General features: G+C 40.3%; 1 pseudogene; it reads right to left on the minus strand.

The window, feature by feature from the left end:
* Positions 1-12,474: 12,474 nt before the first annotated feature.
* Positions 12,475-14,522, minus strand: LOC129406789 (high mobility group protein B1-like; annotated as a pseudogene).
* Between the last annotated feature and the right edge of the window lie 3,890 nt (positions 14,523-18,412).

Consider the following 18,412-nt stretch of genomic DNA (forward strand, 5'->3'; position numbering starts at 1 on the left):
AAGCAAACACACAAATAAATAAACAAAAAAACAAGCAAACAAAAGCCCTATGGATTATTTAACCTGCCCCAGTGAACAGTGAGATCTCTCTAAACTCAACCTCAGCTTCCTCATCTAGGGTATGGGGGCATAGTGATGCTTCCTCTGGAGGCTATTTGATGATGTGAGGAGTGGTACGCATGTGTGAAAGGCAAGGCTTTCCTGAAATCATTCTGAATGTGGCTTTCCTGGTCAGGGGCTTTTGTATCTGCACACCTCCTGAAGGGGCCCACCCAAATCTTCTGGCCATACTCTGAGGATATGTTAGAATGAAGGGAGGTGGGGTGGTGGTGGAGGGAATATAGATCTTCAGGAAGAGAATAGACTGGGGAATTTTTTTTCCTATTTTTAAAACTAGGACTTTTTTTCCCCTTCTGAGTCATTTCCACAAATCTCCCATGATGTCAAGTCTTTTCACACACCTCTCCTATTCATCTCTGGCCCATCATTTATCACAGAGCTTGTTTCAGCCCTTCCTAGAACAGTAAATCTGTATGCTATGACCCAGTCAGAGAAACACTTGACATAAAATCGTTTCCCTCAGATCTCCTCACCTAAACCCTGCAGTGCCTCCAAGACAGTCCCACCTGCAGACTCTTTTGCCTTTGATATCTCGCCTTGATATCAGTCTACTGGGGCTTTGCCAGTTCCTCCTGGGAGTTCTCTGTGTGCCCTGTAGGTGAGAGGCCTCCCAGGGCTGGTTCCTAGCCAAAGCCATGTGAGGATCTTGGCCCTCCATTGAGGAAGCTCGGCACCCCTCCCACCCACACTCAGGATTCTGATTGCTGAGGACACCAGGGCACAGCACCAAGTGCTGGCGCTCTCAGCTTCCAACCAGCACTTGTGCAAACATTAGGTATTTCACACGAAGAGCTTGACAGGAAGTTGCGGTAATGGTACTGGCCCCTCGTCTGTCACCCAGTTTTCCCCATGGCTACCGAGATGTTCAGGCAGCACAGTATCAAACCCGGAAGCATGATGCCCAGACATTGAACTGGGACCTCGAGTATATGCTGCCATGTGTCATTGGATCTCACATATCCCCACACACATTCAATAGATCCCTCCTGGATCTTTGGCCCAGTTTCTCCCTGCCTGGAGTAAAGATGGGGTGAAAGTTCCAGATCAAAGGTCATTCTGTGTACATTCCTGGTCACCCAAGAGCGGCTCAGGAAGACTGGGTATCCCTAACCCCAGTGGACCATTGGCCCAGGTCCAGTCAGAGTCTGTCCGGCCCCACTCTGTGTCTGGCATTGCCTGGACGCTTTGCAGGAGATGGTGCAGTGGATGGGAAGAGTGAGGTGCTGGCTGAGGTTTTGCGGATAAGAGACTCAAGGTGTAGATGTCAGGAATATGGATCCCAGCCCCTGTGCTTTGTGGCCCCATCTGAGCCTCACCTTCCTTTCCAGTACTGCCAACCTGTCTCAGGCCTGGCTACGATAGATGCGAATGGTCTCTGGGAGTGGATCCTCTGCTCCCACCCCTGGCCCCTCTCCCTCCCTTTTCCAGACTCTTCCCACTCTGAGCTTAAGTAACGTCACAGATTACAGGGAAGGGGTTGGAGAATCCCTCTATATAGAACTCCTGGTCCAGAGGCATAGACAAGGGCCATAAACCCATGCACCAGCCCTTTCATTGCATCTATGGCTACCTCTATCGAAGAGGGACCAGACCGGAAAGACAGTGCTCTCCAGAGAGGAGACCTCAAAGGAGGTGGGGACCTGTGCTTTGAAAGGGTTAAAGTTCTGGGAAACTTGGTGTGGGGGAAGTAACAAGAAGGACAGGAAGCAGGGACTGCTCCAGGCTCTTCTCTCTTGTTTGTTTATGTTTGGGGGCCACACCCAGCTGTGTGTCAGGATTACTCCTGACTCTGTGCTCAAGAGAGTACCCCTGGCATGTCCCTGAAGGGAGCAGGCATCTGCCAGCTGGCCTCCTTTCTCTGACTTGATCATCTGTCATCAGTTCCCAGTGGGGCCCTTTTCTAGACCACGATCTTCCTAGAATCTTAAGAGCACAGGGATTTCACTCCTCTAGGCCTTCTCAGATCAGATATTTCTGGTCTAATAAGTCTTGTGGGCCCCTAAGGGTGCTTAAGTTTCCTGCAGTTTTGTGGCCTCTTCCTAAGAAAGAGAAGGGCAGATAAGCTCCCCGGGGCATCTGGCATCCAAATAGAAGGCTCTCCCCCTGGAATCTTCCTGGGATCCTCTGGGGGTGTGTTCCAAGGGAGAATCTTTGCTTGTTTGTTTAAACTGGAAGCTCTGGAGCGATGGGGTACTTCTTGTCACCTATTAGAACTCAGCCCCTAACTGTTTCTCCCTTGACCTATTCTGGTGCCTGAGTTCCATCATTGGGGTAAGAGGATAGGGTGGGGTAGGGAGTCATCTTTCTCACTTATTCCCCGAGGAGGAGGATCCTTTTAGTCTGCTTCCTTCAGGAAGTCCTATTGGCGTCACACAGTGAGAATGGAGGGTAAAGATTTGGGCCAAGACGATGGGACACAAGTTCTAGAGGCACCAGTCTCTGCTGGGAACCAGGAACATAGCAGCCAAAGGAATTAGGACTAAATTAAAAAATTTTCACTAGCAGCTCTTTGGAGTAGCCTGTCCGCCCTTATTTTGTCCTTCTCCCAAAAGCTTAAGATATGAGCTGGTTGAATCCTTATTTAGAAACCGTTGCTTGGGTTTGCAGATAAGGTGGAATGTGCCTCAAGAGGCAAGCTCATGAGGGAACTTACTGATCACTCTGGAACTCACGAGTTTGCAATTTTCTTCAACTATGCTTCCCTGTTCTCTTCTTTCTCTCTTAAAACTGCTTTTCATGACGGTGTAGACAATATAGTGACTTTGAGGACAATAGTCCACTATCTTTCAACCTGCCATCTTGTTTCCAATAAATAAATCTCTTTCGTAACTCTGTCACTGCATCTCTAGATTGATTTATTGGACCTTTGTGGTTACGAGGGAACTATAGAGCATCGACCTCAGACCCCTCTATGGTGTGGCTCAGAGTCCTAAGCAGAGAGTAATTGCTCTTGTTCCCTTACATTATTTATTGTCTGAAGGTTAGTCCTGTTTCATGGGCATGTTCTCTGCCCCAGGAGAGTTGTGATGCCATGGAAGCTTGCACCATGGGAAGAGATGAAGGTACCAAGTATGGAAGTGGGATTGCAGATCCAGAGGTACCTAGAAGGAAATCAGGAAATCAGGAAATGGGCCAGAAAGTTTCAGTCCACTTCCCCACTCTGGCAAGCAGAAACCTGCAGGACTTCTCAGAGCCATTTCCAATTCTAAGTAATAGCTTCCTTGTGGGTTGCCTCCAGACTAGACCTTAGAAGACCCCTACTGGCCTCTAAGTACCCTATGTTTTGATGATGGAAAAATTAACTAGTTTAGTGCTTAGCTGCAACAGATCTTGTCTAGAACATAAAGCTAAAAATAGCCAAAATAGTGATGCAAGAAAACATTGGAATTTTTTCCCACTAATTTATCCTTATGGGGGATAATCTTAAAAATACATACAAGTGAGGAGGCAGGAGAGGTAGTACAGAGGTTAACGTACTTGCTTTGCATACAATTGACCCTGATTTAATACACACAGCTTATATGGTCTCCCAAGAGTTGCCAGGAGTGATCTCTGAACACAGAGCCAGATGTAAATCCTAAGCACAGCCAGGTGTAAGCCCAAAACCAAGACTGAAAAGAGAAATAACAGGAAAAGTGAGATTAAAATCTCATATAAAACTCTAAAGAAGTTTAAACATTGTGAGTTAGTTACTTTTCCCCCTTCCTATCCATTTCTTTTTTATGTTTGTTAAAATTCAAGCAAAAGGTCCAGAGAGTCAGTACACCATGGAAGGTGCTTCTCTTACAGTTCACCTGGATTTGATCCCCATCACCCTTATAGTCCCTTGAGCACAACGAGAAGTGATTGCTAAGCACAGAGCCGGGAGTAACCCCTGATCATCACCAACAGTGGCCCTCAAATTAAACAACACACACACACACACACACACACACACACAGCCAATTCAAAGGAAAAAGGAACAGGAGCTGGATCTTCCATGCAGTTCATTCCAGTCTGACCCCTGATACCCCTTATGGTCCTCTGAGCTGTTTTTCTTATGCTTATTGGCAATCAGTAGTTCTTATTTGACAAAGTGTCTGTTTGTTTCTTTCCTCATTTTTGATGGGGTTGTATATTTTTTGTTGTCAAAGTTACAAATGCTTTATATATCTTGGATATTATCCTTTGTCAGATGAGTGGTAATTGGGAGTCTCCCAGTCTAGGGTATCATTTAATTCTGCTCATTGTTTTCTTTGTGTTGCAAAACCAACCTTCCTTCCTTCCCTCCTTCCTTCCTTCCTTCCTTCCTTCCTTCCTTCCTTCCTTCCTTCCTTCCTTCCTTCCTTCCTTCCTTCCTTCCTTCCTTCCTTCCTTCCTTCCTTCCTTCCTCCTTTCCTTCCTCCTTTCCTTCCCTTCCTACCTCCCTCCCTTGCTTCCTTTTTGTTGTTGTGGGGCCAGCAGTGCTCAGGTCTTACTTTGGACTCAGGAATCACTCCTGAAAGGGCTTTGGGGGATGTTTCATGATACATAAATATGTGCTGCTTTATTTTCTTGATGATTTTTTTTCCCTCTGGAATCACAGCCAGAAGTGCTCAGGGCTTACTCTTGACCTTGTGCTTCTGGATCACTCCTGGTGGGGTTCAGGTATATGTGGTACTGGGATTGAACTGGGGTTGGCAGCATGCTAGGTATGTAATATCTCATTGACTGTGCTACTTTTTCTTTCTCACTTAGTACAGTAGTTTTTGTTTATCACTGTTGATGCCTGTACATCCAGTGCTTTAATTTTTTTCTTCCCTTCCCTTCCCTTTCCTTCTTTCTTTTGAGGGGCAATGTCAAGAATCTAATCCATAGCCTTACACAAGCAAGGAGGGTGCTTTATTGCTGGTCCACATCCCTAGCTATTTTAATTTTAATGAAGGGAGTTTTATAGTCTATGTTTTAGTAAACCTCAGTAACTTACCTGAGCTTCTATGAGCTATCTTCTTGAACATAAATGCCAACTTTCTTTCCAGTTTCTGCTCAGTTTGAATTTATATGCCATTGAGCTCATGCACTGTCAACCTCATTTGGTTTTGCCAAATTGTTTTGCAAGTGGTTTTTATCAATTTCAATCCCCATATCACCAGTTTTAATTACCTAAGTCTCATTTCAATGACTTGCGAATGTTTTTATTTCCTTTTAACGTCAAACATCACTTGATATTACTGGATCTTAAAATTTTAACCAATTTGGTGATCTTCTCTGATGTGGAATAATTGCATCTCATTCTTTTGATTTGAATATTTTTTGAATGTTAGTGAAATTAAGCAGCATTTTATGTGCTTCTGGGCCATTAGATTTTCATCTACTACAAATTTGACCATTAAATTGTTTCTAAATGCCTTGGAGAATTTTACATATTATTGATAGTAATATGATGTTGATTATAAGTGCTAGAATATATAATCTTTGAATATAACTTATTTTTAAAGTGTGTTCATGGTATCTCTGGTACACTGGTATTTTCAATTTTATTTTAATCATATTTAGTATTTTATTATTACAATGGTGTATTCTCTTTATATTGTGTAAAATTGTGTGTCTAAACATTTTCCATTCATAATTTTATACTTCTAGATTGTAGTTTTGTAAAAAATGAGGTATAATAATATATGCCACATATGTATTAGTATATGTAACTATTCTTTTACACAGAGATACATATAAATCTTTTTTTCACTATATTATTATAGGTGAATATACATAGAAATCTATATTATATATGCATATAAGTAGGTAAACATTGTTCCAGTTGCATTAGTTAAAGCATTCACCTTTTCTCACTAATTTGTAACTGAACTTCTCTATATACTGAGCTTCTCATACTAGGTGGGACCTACTTTAGTGCATTCTTTTCTGTTCCACTGGGCTATTTGTTTCTTCCTGTATAATTTTACATCATTTCAATAAAATTAACTTTATTAACTCTTATTAACTGATCTATTTTCCTTTCTTACACTTTAAAAAAAGTCATGCTGCCTATTTATTTCTGATATTTAGTCTGAATTTAACTATTGTCAAACTCCATTAGAAGATTATTTCTATTTTAATTGGAATGACTTTGAGTTTTTATTTTAATATGGGAAAACAACATCTTTCTGATAGTTTGCTCTTCCATGAACATAGTATATTTTTACACTTATCTTAGCCAAAAGGCCGAGAAGCAATAAACATAGTATATTTTTTAATTTGTTTTGATATTTTATAATATCTTTTATTAATGTCTACCTTTTATTTTTGCTACCTCTTATGGTGTTTTTAAGAATGTCATTTTTTCAATGGTCTGTTTGCTGAATTATAGAACAGAATGATTTTAGGGTCTTTTGTTGAATTCAGAATTCTTGATGAACTTGTTATACACTAGTATAGACAGATTAGTGTAGGCACAGACTGTAGAGTATCTTGATTTTCTATTTAGTATTCTTATCTTTAAAAAAACACCATTCTCTCTGGCATTGAGAGATAGTACAGGGATTAAGGTGATTGCCTTTCACTAGGCTGACCCTAGTTTGATTGTTGTAGTCCTTGTGGACCATGTGATCCCCAAACACTGTCACAAATTATTCTTGAGCACAAAGCCTTAAGCACTGCTTTATTTTTTTTTAATTTTATTTTATTTTATTAAATCACCGTGTGGAAGATTACAATGCTTTCGGGCTTAGATCTCAGTTATACAATGCTGAAACAACCATCCCTTCACCAGTGCCCATATACCACCACCAAAAAAAAAAAACCCACACAGTACACCTCCCATCCCGCCCCCTCACCCCCTACCTTGTAACTGATAAGTTTCATTTTACATTCTGTTTACTTTGGTTACATTCAATATTTCAACACAAACCTCACCATTGTTGTTAGGAGTACCCCACTAGATTCAGACCTACTGTGAAGACAAATAAGTTTTGAATTTCTGTACTTTAACAAGAAGTCCAGGGAGATTTCTTCCAGATATTAGATAATTGCAGGCTTGAAAATCTAATCTGTGGTCGTCTTAATATGGCGGCCACCGCGCCCTTCATCCCCGGAGAGAAAGAGGCGAGAGAGAGAAATACCTTTCCCCTCCCGGGCGGGCACGGGGCCGAGGCTTAGTTCTCAGGCTGGAGACATTCTGCGAGGAGTTGCTCACACCGAAAGAGGTTTTGCTGGGTCTGGATTCACGCTTGTACAGCTGCGGAGAGGCCGCACATGTGTGCAGCCCCCGGGATCACATCTCGGCGGTGGGAGCTTAAGCACTGCTTTAAACACAGCTAGATTGGTCCAAAATTTATCCCCATAAGCCACAATTATCTCTAATTTCTTATTGTTAGTCTATATATTTCTTACTTTATTGCTTGAGACCACCACAAAAATACCGAATAGCAACAATCAAAAAGCCATTCTTCTTCTTATTTTAATAATAAATTATTTTAATATTTTATTATTAAATATGAGTCAACTAAAAAGATTGGTGGTTGAACTTTACATATTAGTTAAGGAAATTACTTTGGTTTGCCAGTATTTTTGTAAGTTATGAAGGCGTATTTCATTTTAGCAAGTACTATTTTTTTGTGTCTATAAAGATGATTATATGCCAATTCCTTATGTCCAGTGATTTTTATTCAAAAACATTCAGATGTTAAAAAATTTTTCTGTTTTTTTAATTTTGTTTTTAATTGAGGTAAGATTGGTTTATAGAGAGTAATTTTTATATGTTTTGAGGATACAATGTTGCCCACCAGGTCCAACACCAATGCTGTTTATTTTCATAAGATAGATGAAATGTTTAGAATTTGGAAAAGATTTTACTATGTATCATTTGAACTCACTACCTTTTTAGAAGGGAGGTTTTCTTTCTGTTTTGTTTTGTTTTGGATTTTGAACCACACCCGGCTGTGCTCAGAGATCACTCCTGATGCCCTGGGGGTGCGGGTGGGCATTTGGAAAAGTCTGGAATGCTGGGCATCAAACCCAGGTTTGCCACGTGCAAAACAGGTGCCTAATTTGCTGTACCATTACTCCAAAAAAAGAATTTTTTGGCCCCCAAATACTTTCAATTTAGTTTCTTTTTTTCCCCTGCTTTTTTGAGTAAATATTAGAAATTTATATATTTTCAAAAGTTTATGTATTTTCAGTTTCACTAGAATGAAGTTATTTAGATTGTTCCCTCACCTCAACCTTCTTGTCTCTTTGTTGATTTATAATGACCAGAAATCACAGACACTCGGTTGCAGTACTTGCACACTCGTTTTGGTGCTTGCACACTTTAGTTGAAATGCTGGGGTGAAAGGGCGTGTAATGCCCTTAATGAAGGTGCTCTAACATATTTGGCTGCAGTGACGAGAGATGCGCACTTTGTTGTGGCACTGCGAATCCTGGAGACAGTGCCTCTGCATTCCACTATGCATATTGTGTGATATCTTGGATTGAACCCATGCCTGTAGGGAGGTGCTCAAACTCCTTGGGTGGGTCTCCACGTTTTATTTTGTGATTGAAAACCATCTTTATATTGCCTATAATTTTATTTTTCCCTTGTTTCTCACTTTGCCTTTTAAAATTGTTTGATTTCCTTGGGGGGAAGGAGGTAGGTACACTGGCGATGGATATGGTATTGAAATAATGTGAATGAGAAACCATATGAACAGCACTGTAAGTAGCAAAATCTCAACCAACAACAATATAAAATAAAATAGTCACCATCATCCCGTTGCTCATCGATTTGTTCGAGTGGGCACCAGTAACGTCTCTCATTGAGAGACTTATTGTTACTGTTTTTGGCATATCCAATACACACGGGTAGCTTGCCAGGCTCTGCCGAGCGGGCGATACTCTCGGTAGCTTGCTGGGCTCTCCGAGAGGGATGGAGGAATCGAACTCGGGTCGGCCGCATGAAAGGCGAATGCCCAACCCCTGTGCTATCGCTCCAGCCCCCAAAATAGTTTTAAGTTTTTACTTAATTAAAAATACATTCTTATATTTTTGCCTATTTGTTTGTGGGTCACTCCTGGCATGCCTCAGGGCTTACTCCTGGTTCTGTGCTCAGGGATCACTCCTGATGTGTCTCACAGGAGCATACTTCAGTTGTCTCTGATCCAGCTTTGATCCCTGCACACATCAGGGATCAAATCCGGATGTCCATGTGCAAGGCAAACACCTCATATGCTGTTGTCTCTGCAGCCTCCCCTTTTTGCCTTTTGAAAACATGACTGACTCTGACTTCCTTTTAGTCAGCACTATGTATTTGACATTTATTCATGCTGTTTCAATAGTTTGTTCTTTTTCAATGTGTTGCTCTCCCACTGTCACTGGCACTGTCATCCCGTTGCTCATCGATTTGCTCGAGCAGGCACCAGTAACGTCTCTCATTGTGAAACTTATTGTTACTGTTTCTGGCATATCCTAATACACCACAGATAGCTTGCCAGGCTCTGCCATGCTCTGAGAAGGGAGGAGGAATCAAACACAGGTTGGCCATGTGCAAGGCGAACGCCCTACCGCTGTTCTATTTTATAAATGGACTTACATTTTTATTAATTTTGATCAGATACCCTATATTTGAGTTGTTATATCAAATGATAAATAAGTTTTGTGTTATAAGAAACTGCCAAACTACCTTTCATGGTAGCTGTTTCAATTTCCACTCTTACCAGCAATTTGTCAAAGTTCCTATTGCTTTTGTATCCTAAACAGCACTTGATATTATCAGTTATTTTTTTAAATTAACAATTTTAAAACTAGGGAGATAGTTCAGAGTTAGTGAGATTGGGAGGCTCAATATCTGATTTCCAGCATGACATTTTCCCTTGATCACCATAAGGAGTGACCCCTGAGCAATGCACTGGGAGCATTCTTTGAGTACTGCCAGATGTTACCAGCAAGCCAAAAATAGTATTAATTTTAATAGACACATAGTACTGTATTTCTGTGCGTTTTAGTTCGCATTTTCCTAAGTAATGCTCTTGAATACCTATAAGTGTTTTTACTTGCTTTTTGGGGGAATTACAGCCTACTTTGTGTTGTTCTCCTTTTATATTTTAGGTTCTTTATATATTCTCGATACAAGTTTTGTCACATACACGATTTGCAAATGTGTTCTCCCAATCTGTGGTTTGTTATTTCATTCTGTTAGCAATATCTTCTCCTTTCCTTCCCTTCTCTTCTCTTTGCTGTCATTTCTATTTTGCTGACTGGGGACATTTGTCACACATTTGGTTGTGGTAATTGCCAGAAGTTGCACCTCAGGTTGTGGTGGTAGCACACTCACTAGCAGTGTTCAGTAGAGATCTCACACTTCAGTTCTGGTGTTTGCAATTGTGTTTACTCCAACGGTCACATTCCTTTAGTTTTGTGTTTATGCTTCTTTCATTGTGGTGTTTGGACACGCTTGACAGTGTGCTGAAGGTGGTATGCTGCTTCCTAGACAGCAAGTTGTCTGCCTCCTTGCTGAGCATATGTGGCTCCACTAGCAAGGCAAGCATATTTTCTCACTGAGTCAGCGGTCATACCTGCCCACTGCTGCAATTATCCACATTTACAAGGTGTTTCACAAAACAAAGTTAGTGGCTTTAATTAAAGCTCAATTGGATATTCTTAAGGAAATGCAGATTATGTTATTGGGGCTATATCTAGAAGGCTCTTGTTAAAAAATAAAAATAATTGTATTTACTTAGAAGCATTCGACCAAAGACTGGTCCGTCCTCGTCCCTCGACTGTCCAACCATTAGGCTGGAGCAATAGCACAGCGGGTAGGGCATTCGCCTTGCACGAGGCCGACTGATCTGGGTTTGATTCCTCCACCCCTCTAGGAGATCCCGGCAAGCTACCGAGAGTATCTCGCCCACAAGGCAGAGCCTGGCAAGCTACCCGTGGCGTATTTGACATGCCCAAAACAGTAAGAAGTCTCACAATGGAGACGTTATTGGTGCCTGCTCAAATCGATGAGCAACCGGATGACAGTGACAGTGACTTAGAAGCATTCAGAATGTCACAACAAGACAGCAGCAACTTTTTTCTTTTTCTTTTGCAATTAAAGAATGGTATTCAGCTAACAGGACAACAATTATTTCGTTAACCTGCATCAGAGACAACTAAAGATGAAAACAATCTACCATCCCTATATATAACTAATTTGTGCTGTGCACCAACAAGAACGTGCTTAAAATTTCCATGCCAGTTTATATGCCTCCTGTACCGTACCAGGCTGTTGAAAATACAACCAGGACAGGGTTATCTAAAAACACATTCGGTAGTGTGTTATATATACAAAAAAAAAGAAGTCACTGTACAGTTTAAAAACAAATGTGTTTCTGTAATTATTATATATATTTTAATTGAAGCACTGTAAGACACACAGTTACAAAGTTGCTGATGATTGGGGTTCAGTCATACAATGTTCTAATACTGGTCCCTTTTCCAATGTATATTTCCCACCACCATGTACCCAGTTTTCCACCCCCAACCCAGTCAGCCTCTATTGCAGGCACTTTCCTTCTTTTTCTTCTCTCTCTCTCTCTCTCTCTCTCTCTCTCTCTCTCTCTCTCTCTCTCCTTCTCTCACTCTCTCTTTCCTTTTGTGCATTATGATTTGCATTGCAGGTACTGAAAGGTCATCATGTTTATTCCTATACTGACTTTCAGCACTCAGTTCTTGTCCAGAGTGATCATTTCCATTTATCACTGTCAATAGTGGTTCCTTCTCTATCCTATCTGTCCTCTCCCCTCCACCACTTGTCACTTCCAACTGTGGACCAGTCCTCCTGGCCCTTGTTTCTTCTGATTTGGATATTAATTGCATACAATGTGTTTTTTTTTATATCCCACAAATGACTGCAATAATTCTATGTCTATCCCTCACCCAGGGAAGCTCAATATCTAGTATTTAGAGGAATGTCCAAAATGTTTTCCACAAAGGCTGGACTCATCAGCATTCCCACCAACAATGAATAAGAGTACCTTTCTCCCTGCATCCTTGCCAACACTCTTTGTCCTTGCTCTTTTTGATGTGTGCCAGTCTCTGTGGTGTGCGATGATATCTCATTATTGTTCTGATTTGCATCTGCCTGATAATTAGTGATGTAGAGTACTTTTTATATGTGCCTTTTGGCCATTTGTATTTCTTTTTTTGAGGAAGGTTCGGTTCATTTCTTCTCCCCATTTTTTTGATGGGGGTTGGATGTTTTTAAAAACAAACCTTACACAACCTTACATTTCAGGTGCTTTTTTCTTCTTAGGGGCTGGAGCAATAGTACAGTTGGTAAGGCATTTGCCTTGCATGCGGCTGACCCGGGTTCAATTCCCAGCATCCCATATGGTCCTCTGAGCACTGCCAGGGGTGATTCCTGAGTGCAGAGCCAGGAGTAACCCCTGTGCATTTCCAGGTGTGACCCAAAAAGAAAAAAAAAAAAGGAGTGAGTTGTGCATAGCAGTGGGAGTTAAATACTTTATAGAGAAGAAAAAACTGCACTCAAACTGACTATTCATCATCATTATCATCTTTCTCTTCTTCGTCTTCTTCATCCTCTTCCTCATCCTCCTTAGTTTCTTTATCTTCTTTATCTTCCTCTTCTTTCATATTCTTCTTGTACTTTTCAGTTTTGACAGCTCCTAACCCATAGGCCCCATTAGGCTTTCCTTTAGTTCAGTATATAGCAATATCCTTTCCTATTTTTCCTTCCACTTAGCAGCCTTCTGCTAAGGCTGCTTACCACAGCAGCAGTCTTCCACATCGCTGCCATTTTCTTTGCAGCATCACCAATAGACAGGCCAGGGTGGTCTCCTTTGATTTTGGGGGGTGATACTTGGAACAAAATAAGAAAAAGTCCAAAGGAAAACTCTTGGGTGCATTGGAATTCTTGAACTTCTTTTTTGTTTCCCCTTTAAGAGGGATTCAAGTTTTCATTTCTCTTTCATAACTGACCTTGTCAGCCTTTGCCATGTCTTCAAATTTTCTATGTCTCTGAACACTTCTTAGAAAACTCTGAAAAGTTAGCAGAAGCCTCTGGGTTCATCTTTCTGTGCTTCTCCTGGCAAGTTTGCACAAAGAGTATTTATGACACTTTTCCTCTCAGCTCTTAGGAGCTCCTTAGCCCATGTTTAATTTTCTTTTTTTTTGTTACCTCATCGAGGCACAGAGTCTGCCTGCCCAGCTCTCACTTGCTCTAGCGCTATCTCTATGGCTCTCAATGTACTCAAGGCTCTTATTTGCACAAGATACCAAAGATTTTCTTCTTTTCTTTAAAAAAAAATGACTATGGAATAACTGTGAGATATACAGTTACAAAATTATTCCTATTGAGCTTTAATTACATGGTGTTCCAACACCCATCCCTTCACATTTCCACATTTCCTACCATCAATGTTCCCAGTTTCCTTTCTCCCACCCCCAACACGCCATCCCCACAGCCTGCCTCTATGGCAGATACTTCTCTCTCTCTCTCTCTCTCTCTCTCTCTCTCTCTCTCTCTCTCTCTCTCTCTCTCCCTCCCTCCCTCCCTCCCTCCCTCCCTCCCTCCCTCTCTCTCTCCTTCTCTCCCTCTCTTTCTCTTCCCTCCCTCTCTCCCTCTCTCCCTCCCTCCCTCCCTCCCTACTTTTTTCCCTTCCTCCCTCCCTTCCTCCCTCCCTCACTCCCACCCTCTCTCCCTCTTTATGTCCTTTCAGCACTCAGTTTTTGTCCAGAGTGATCATTTCCAACTATCACTGTAAGGTGGTCACTTCTCTGTCCTAACCGCACTCCCCCTCCTGCTTTGTTGCAAGTTTCCTACCATGAAACAATCCTCCTCCTGATCCTTGTTTCTATGTCTCTGCATATTATTCACAAACTTGAAAAAAAACCAACAAATGAGTGTAATCGTTTTATGTTTGTTTTTCTCCCTATGACTGATTTCACTCAGCATGATAGTCTCATGTCCATCCACTGGTAAGCAAATTTCATAGCTTCAGTTTTCCGAACAGCTGCATAGTCTTCCATTGTGTAGATGTACCATAGTTTCTTCATCCACTCATCTTTTCTCAGGCACTCAGCTTGTTTCCAGATTTGGCTGTTGTGAATACTGCTCCAATAAGGGTGGTAAAGCAGGGGTATACTCAGGATATTGTGGTGAGGAATGTGCACTGGTAGAGGGATGGGTGTTTGATCATTGTGAGATTGTAACCCAAACATGAAAGCTTGTAACTATCTCACAGTGACTAAATAAATAAATAAATAGATAGATAAAAATTAAATAATAAACAAAGAGTGCAGATGGCTTTTCTGCATTATGTTTTTAAGCCACTAGGGTGTATTCCCAGGAGAAGTACTGCAGGGTCCATACACGGAAGCTCAATTTCTAGTTTTTTAAAGAGGTCCAGCATCAATTCCACCATCAGTTTCAACTTTCCTCCACTGATGTTCTCTACATCTAGCATTATAAACCCTCTTTATACTATCACTTTCTTGATCTTGTAGTTTTCATGGCAAGTATTAAAATCAGGTTGGGAGATCCTGGCAAGCGCCCCGTGGCGTATTCATATGCCCAAACCAGTAACAATGATGAGTCTCATTCCCCTGACCCTGAAAGAGTCTCCAATGCGGCACCTTTGGGAAGGACAGGTAAGGAGAGGCTTTTAAAATCTCAGGGCTAGGACTAATGGAGACATTACTGAGACCGCTCAAGAAAATCGACAATCAATGGGATGATTAGATTTTGAAATTTCTTGGCTACTACACCTCCTTTTCCTTACCAAATAAATTTTAGAGACAGTTCATCAATATCTACCAAAAAATTACTCTGGTATTTTTATTGGGAATGCATTGACTCTATAGATCATTTCAACACTGAGCCACCAATTTCTTATCACAAATCTATTACTCCATTTATTTTGAACTTATTTTCTTTCAGCAGTGTTATATGGATTTTAGCATATAACAAATGTTAGGCATACTTTGTTAAATTTATACCCAATGTTTTATTTTTAGTAAATGTCCTTAATTAAATACAGCTATTTATTGTTTAATATTTGAATTGTTTATTTCAGGACATTGAAATAAAAAATAAAATTGAATTTTGTATGTTGCTTTTGTATCCTGTGATATTTATTAGTTGAAGTAGGCATTTTTATTAATTCCTTAACATTTTCTACAGAGGCTTTATGTTTTCTCAAATAGACTGTATATTTATTTCTTCCTTTGTTATATGGATGCAATTTTTCTTTTATCCTACTAGTTTCTTTTTTCACTAGTTGGGACTTCTAAAACAATGATAAATAGATATGATAATGATAGACATACTTTACTTATTTCTGCTCTTAGAGAGAAAGCATAATTTCTTTCATTGAATTTGATATCACCTGTAGGTTTATTACAGATGCTTTCATAAAGTTAAAGGACCAGAGGGATAGTACAAGGAGTAAGACACCTTGCACACACAGCAGACCCCAATTCAATGTCCAGCACTGCATATTTGTCCGTGGGCCTCAACAAAGGTTATTAGAACACACATTTTTCATGTGTTCTAAAGCATAATTGGTTAGTTCTAAATATTTCTCATGTCCTAAAAAAAATGCATGCTTTTTATTTTTAACTACATGTTTTTTTTCTATATCTATTTGGTCAAGCTTGGTAAAATTCTATATAAAATCTTTCTAGTCTAAATAATTTTGTCTGCAGGACTAGATTCTTATACAGTGAGTTAAAATCTCTGTAGATTTGTGAGTTGCTTCTTGGAATTCTATCAGTTCTGCTTTGTGTATTTTGGAGGCAGTGAGGTACATACAATTTGTAACTTATATATAAATAAGGCCTTTAATAATTATGCAATATTCTTTTTATCTATAAATTTCTGTTGCATTAAGTTGAATTTTACCTGCTACTATATTATTATTACCTTTTTGCTGTTGTGCTAGTATTCTCCTTATCTGTCCTCCTAGTTTTGATTTTTATAGGTTATTTCTTTTTTCTTTCTTTTTTTCTTTTTTTTTCAGAGGAAGGGGGATGACCTTTGCAATCAGTGCTCAGGGGACCTGGGGCCATTCCTGAAGATACTTGACCAATCAGGCTGAATCACTCAGTCATGCAATGCTGTTTAGGCCAGCCATGCTGGGGGACATGGGGCAGCAGTTCTCAGGAGGACCATAAAGTGCTATGTACTAAACTCAGATCTCTATGCATGTGAAGCACATATTCCTGATCATTGAGCTATCTCTCAGGTCTTTATATTTTTTTTAGCAGAGGAACAAATAGAGATATTTTTATTAAATATTTTTCCTTAAACAATTAAGTTTAAATTGCATAAAACTACAGAACGCTAAATAAAATAATGGTCAGTATTCCCACCACCAGGAATTAATCACTTATTATCCTCATATACTTGTCAGGAAATCATTCTATTATTTCATTTAAAAACATGCTATATATATATGTATATGTATAGGTATGTATACTACAGAATTCCATCAAAATTGGAATGTAAAATAAGAGATTATATAATAAAGAATGTACAATTACAGAAAGATAACCCATCTAGATTGCACTCATCTGTGGAATATAAAGTAACAGAATGGGAGACTAACACCCAAGAGTAGTAGAGATAAGGACCAGGAGGTCTGCTCCACGGCTTGGAAACCAGCCTTACATGATGGGGGGAAAAAGCAGCTCAGATAGAGAAGAGAACACCAAGTAAAGGATGTTGGGAGGACCCATTCAGGTTGAAAGATGCATGCCAAAAGAAGACTATGACCGAACAGGATGGCCACTCAATGCCTCTATTGCAAACTACAACACCCAAAAGGAGAGAGAACAAAAGGGAATGCCCTGCTGCAGAGGGTGGGATGGTGGGGGATGGGTGGGGGTGGCGGGAGGGATACTGGGAACAATGGTGGAGAAGAATGGGCACTGGTAGAGGGATGGGTAAATGATCATTGTATGACTGAAATGCAAACAAGAAAGTTCATAAGGTTGTAACTGTACCTCACGGGTGATTCACTAATAAAAAACGTTTATTACCCATGAAAAATAAATAAATAAAAGTTTATCTTGAATTTAAAAGAATAGCTAAAGTATAATTCATGCCAGTGAAGAGTTAATGTGCAACCTAATGAAGTGAGTCATTATTTTAAAATCAAGGCACACCAATATTGACAGAACTTCTTGAAATCACTCTTTAAACTGCATCTGCACTGGTGCTGGGAAATCTACACTGGTTGAGGGATGGGTGTGGGAACACAGTATGACTGAAACTAATCAAGAACAGCTTTGAAGGGGTCTATCTCACAGTGATACAATAATAAAATATTTGCAAAATGAAAAAAAAGAACTGCAAAAAAAAGATGATAACCCATCTATGTCTGTGGATAGGCAGCATAGATATACATTGTCAGGTATTTATCATCATAAAAATTTGCCATCTATATGTGTTCTTTAGAAATAAAACAAACACTACCTCATTACTCCTGCATCTGTGACCCATAGCCCTGTGTCCCTGGGACCAAGGAAGCCCCTCTCAAATCGCTCTCTAATCCAGGGCACGACCCCAAGTACCCAGAAAACTGACACTGGCCTCTTTGTTGTTCATGTACTTCAAGGAAGTAAAGTCTCCATTCTGACCCTCTATTCCTGTCCCCCAGACCAAAAAAACCCCCTCCCTAACATCTCTTGAACCAGAACATGCCCCCAAGGACTCAGAAAACTGATTCTGGCATCTTTCATCATTCAGTGTGTCAAGAGCAAAAGTCCTATCCTGCCCCACCCCTCTTGGGACATCTGCAGTCTTTTCCAGGGTCCCCAGGGCCAAGGATGCTCCTCCCAAATCCCTCTCAAACCCCAAACTGTTCATACACTCACACTTCCACCCAACATTATTACCCCTTTACCCCACTAATTACAAGTGATCATGGGGCTTATACATGTCATCAAATATGTCTATTTTAACCTTTCTATACAAATGGATATATTAGACATGGGACTGTATGGCCAGTGATTTAACATCCTATGGGCACAGATATTGTTAGACTAATAGATTATACAGAGTATTGCTATTTCTCAGCAGAAATAACAAATTAGATCGGACCTCAGATATCTGGCATCTGAAATTCCAGTCATAGCACTCACAAATCTTTAGGAACAATGCTGAAACAAAAGGATTTCTTCTGCTCTAGCTGACAGGGACAGAAGACCTGGCAAATCACTGAACTCAAATAAACATTCAAGCCTCATCGATGAGGAACTCAAATCAATGCTCCATATAATGGCTATGGAATGAAAGCAACCACTGGAAGAAAAATTCAACCAACTGAAAGATGAACTGATCCAGGATATTAAT

This window comes from Sorex araneus, chromosome 8 (assembly GCF_027595985.1).
Source record: "Sorex araneus isolate mSorAra2 chromosome 8, mSorAra2.pri, whole genome shotgun sequence".
Lineage (NCBI taxonomy): Eukaryota > Metazoa > Chordata > Mammalia > Eulipotyphla > Soricidae > Sorex > Sorex araneus.